Raw genomic sequence first — 4,870 nt, forward strand, 5'->3', positions numbered from 1 at the left:
TATATCTGCTCCAACTCAAGTGGTGGATCAAAATCTGAGAGACACATAAAGCCGTGCATCTGGAGTGCTAAAAAACAGAAAGACCCAAAGATAACCATCACATAAAAGAGGAAAGACTCAAGATTACAGTTCCTTACTGGCACTGACACTAAGTGTGCTGGAAACAGCTGAATACCAACATGCTCCCGCGTTACTTGATGCAAATCGGGTTGAAAAACACAAAAACCAGACAGCGTACCATCAAAGGCTTCATTTAGTCACCTATAAAAACAAGTATAGGTAATGATGTGTCCAGTGGTACCAGTAGTATCATTTATATCAGCACTCATTTGCCCTTTCAGCGATATTTGTGTGTGTGGTCCTTTGTATGTGTGAAAATACCCACATCTATGTTTTTTTGCTCTATTTACTTGTATAATGGTCTCTAAATGCAAACAACTGTTTCCATGTATTTTATAGTGCCTGGTGTAACAGTTGTTTGGGGAGTTAACAGACATTTGTAAACTGCCAGAGAGGCATGGTGTGCTATTATGGCATTACTACTGTTTTACAGAATGAGACTGTAAAAATGGTCACACATTGCACATTCTTCAGTCCATAGGCTGTGAATCCATTGGCAGGGTATGCCCGTCAGTGTGCAAATGAAACAAATATGCAGGGCTGCTTTCTTGCATTTGTGAAATATTTCCAAAATTAGAAACATTCTGTCTCAGAGTGATGCTGAAAAACTTATTCGTGCATTTATTACTTCTGGGTTGGACTATTGTAATTCATTATTATCATGGTGTCCTAAAAACTCTTTGAAAAGCCTACAATTGATCTAAGATGCTGCAGTTAGAGTACTGACGGGGACATGAAAGAGAGAGCATATTTCTCCAATATTGGCTTCTCTTCACTGACTCTGTCTTAAATCAAGAATCACATTTAAAATCCTCACATCCAAGATCTCAAATAATCAGAACCCATCTTATCCTAAAGACCCCCTTGTACCGTGTCACCCCAATAGAGCACTTCGGTCTCAGACTGCGGGCTTACTTAGTTGTGGCTAAGGCAGAGCCTTCAGCTTTCAGGCCCCTCTTCTGTGAAACCAGCTCCCAGTTTGGATTCGGGAGGCAGACACCCTCTCTATTTTCAAGATTAGGTGTCCTGTCTCTAGCCACAACTGGTCAAGGCACATGGCCTCCCCTCCCTGAGCCTGGCGCTACTGGACATTTCTTCCTGTTAAAAGGGAGTTTTACCTTTCCACTGTCGCCAGGTGCTTGCTCAAAGAGGATTTGATTGTTGGGGTTTTCTCTTTATTACTGCAGGGTCTTACAATACAAAGCACCTTGAGGGGACTGTTGTTGTGAAGAAAATGAGCATCACTGCAAAACCAATCACCCTCAGCTGTGTGTCTCTCCTTCAGTGGTTAGATCACATAACTTACATAAAAGACGGAGCTACTGTGATGTCACTCATTGGTTTGTGGACTCCCATTTTGGTTAGAAACTTTGTGCCCATACTGTAGTGACTTTTCAGTCACAATGTTGCCACACTCTAAAACACACCCAGCTTTACTGAACATTGTAGACAAAGTATGACCATCATTTATTAAAATAACATCTTGCTCTGTTAAGAAACTACCTATGGAGACTATAATCTATGGCTCCATAGGCTAGTGGTTTCTGGTGAGTTCCAATCAGACACAAATCCCACTTTGGGGTTGTGTCAGGAAGGGTATCAGGCATAAAACTCTACCAAATCAAACGTGCTGTATTGACATCGGAGGAGCTGAAAGTAGTATATGGAGACCAAGATCTCAGCTTTTAGCTGGACGTTAACACTATTATCTAACATTCACACACACACACACACTGTCCTATGAATGCATCATAGCTTGCCCAAGAATACTTCAACACATGGACAGGAAGCGCTAGGAACTGATCTACTAACTTTTTGATTGGTACACGACCTACTCTTTCTGAGCGACAGCCACCTCAGTTATATGAGTACTGGTCACGAGGAACGAAGCAAAGCTTTAACACTCTTCTGCATTGCTTAACTTTTCAGATGGCAAAGCAATGTCCACCTTTGTTTACAGTATATGGTGGCCCCATTAAGGCCATGGTGGGGACTTGAAACTTCCTACAATGGACTATACTTCTCAGGCCCCTTGTATACTATCATGAGGGTGACTATGAACACGGTGGATATTTTTAATGCCCAAATTCAATCACAACGTCTGTAAATTCTGTGTTTTGCCCTGTCTCCTTTGGCCTTTTTTTCCTCTTCTCTTTTTCTCCTCTTTATCCCCAGTGGGTCGCGGCAGATGGATGCCACTCTTTGAGCCTGATTCTGCTGGAGGTTTCTTCCTGTTAAAAGGGAGTTTTTCTTTCCCACCGTTTGCACGTTGGAGCTCACTTGATTGTAGAGGCTTTCACCAGAGTATCGTAGAGTCTTTACACTGTGGTATAAAGTGGCTTCAGGTAACTGTTGCTGTGATTTGATGTTATATAAATGAACCTGAATTGAAGTGTTTTGGCGCCGTGCTGTTCTAGGACAGCTATTTTTAGGATGTGAGACATATTTAACAAAAAAGGTAAATGCTCATTAAACCTTTAGGCCAAACATTTAATCTGTTAAAGTTCATTTTGATTTGCTTTTTCTTAGACAAAGAAAAATATTTGAGACATATGAATGCAAAACTGTGGGCAACTGCAACTTATCACATTAAAGCATTTCTTTATTGCTCTTGTGTATGACTGATTTTGTCAATTTGCAACTTGATCCCTGTGTATGACATTGCTACAATACTAGACTTTACAAGCACTCATATTGTTTAAGTCTTGGCCCGTACTAAGTGTATCTCTCTTATATTGTAGCTTTTTAATGGCTAAATTTATTAGCAATTTAGTGAATTAGTAAATTTAGTGAATTCAGTAATTTAATGGATACAATAAAATACCCCAGACAGTGTTTTTTTCCTTAACCCTTAAGGACCCACAGTGACACTGGTGTCACTGCCCCTTTACACTTAGAGACTTGGTTATATATGATTCATTTGATATAAGACCCCCGTAATTTTCATGAAAGTAGAAATAGGTCTGGGCTCTTAAGGGTTAATTCTCTCTGCCTTGCTCCCATTTTCAAACACAAACACTAGTGTTTCTTGCTCTCCATTTCTACATCTCTCTGATCCTCTCTCTCTCTCACACACACACACACATTACTGGCATGCTCAAACACCAGCAGACAAACACCTTAACCTCAAACCACACGCTAGGTGCAGACAGGACCACACATACTGTCTCACACACAAAATGTTTGGAATGCTATAAACATTTATTTCGGTTGAAAAGACGATTTTTGCAAGTGCATGATGCACACATGTGGGTGTGCACGCATGTGTGTGTGTGTGTGTGTGTGTGTGTGTGTGTGTCCTCTTTTTTTCTGCTGAACAGGAAGGCAACCAGGTCGAGAGAGATCAAACATGACCAAATATTTTGGGTGTGTTGTCCATAAAATGCGACAGGTTTATACATAAAAAGAGTTAAATCCATAGCTGAGTCATCGCTTACCCACAAAATGTTCCAAAAGAATAGCAAAGTGATTTATTAATTTTGTACATTTATGCTTTTGCTTTTTCGGATAGTTACAGAGTTAGGATTTGAAAACTTTTTTTTGAGTGGGGGGGTAAGTTGTAATTTATGATGACGTGATTATTGTTCATGAGTTTGTTGCACATTTTGGTTATAATACTGTAGTCTATAAAAATCCATGTTTTTGCATTTAAATAATATATAACAAAACAAATCTCCCATGTGTGGGACTAATAAAGGTTATCTTATCTTATCTTATCTTAACACAGTTCAGCAGTGTAATGTAATGATCTGGTGTTCATCCCCAATATAAAGGTATCAATTAGACTGATTTGAAATGAATGATCTCTAAACAAAAGGTACAAGATCTTCCATATACTTTTGTTTTTATTGCTATAGAGTGTATATATAAAGGTGTGTGTGCATGTGTGTCTGTTCATGTTTGCCCTGTGTGGGTAACAGACCTCCCAGAAAGTCCATCAAACAGAACGTGGCCAAGCAAAGACACACACAGACGCAGAAAGCGAGCTGCAGTTCAGATGATATGATCAAACTCTCTCTTTTCTTCTTGCAAAATCCTCCCTCTTCCATTAGCACTTTTCCTGTATAAGTCTATATTAATCTTCCTCAGTTACCACCTTAGTAGATCTTCAAAACAGCCTTTATCACACAGAGACGATCGAGAAAGGCCTTTACAAACTTGACAATGACAGCCTCTGCATTTGCAGCACGCTTTTTAAAAATATAATCATTTCACTTTTAACAGTTGAAGCTGCTGTACTCTGTTACCGAAGATCCAGAATTTACCCTCAGATTCATGAAGACCACAACTATTTTACATGTAATTTTCAGAAAAAAGGAATTGTCTTATAATTGAGTAAATACGGAGTCTCGTAATGGAAAATGTGGCAGAGCGATAGACAACAATTGCCAGTATTGTAGCTCAACAGGGAGGGATGCAAATGGATAACATACACAGTCAGATGGGTTATAGAGACCCTCAAACAGCATCTTACAGAGAAAAGTGCCAGCGCCCTGCAGCAGGGAGTTGTCCAGATTTTCCCACTCTGGCTTCTCAAAACCCAACCCAGATATTTCCTGGTTCTGACACCAGCTTGGCTCTCAGATCCCTCCTGAAAGCAGAGAGAAACAAGAAAAGAATTACTCCAACTGTGTTCAAGTGAAAAGGAATGAATTTCAAAGGTCTAGTGACGCAGACTGTTGAATGTCAGGTGGAAAAAAAAAAGACATTTATTTGCGAATCCACAAAAAACACACTTTATATCACAGTT

Source organism: Neolamprologus brichardi, chromosome 18 (assembly GCF_056152115.1).
Source record: "Neolamprologus brichardi isolate AB-2024 chromosome 18, ASM5615211v1, whole genome shotgun sequence".
In the NCBI taxonomy this organism is placed as follows: Eukaryota; Metazoa; Chordata; class Actinopteri; order Cichliformes; family Cichlidae; genus Neolamprologus; species Neolamprologus brichardi.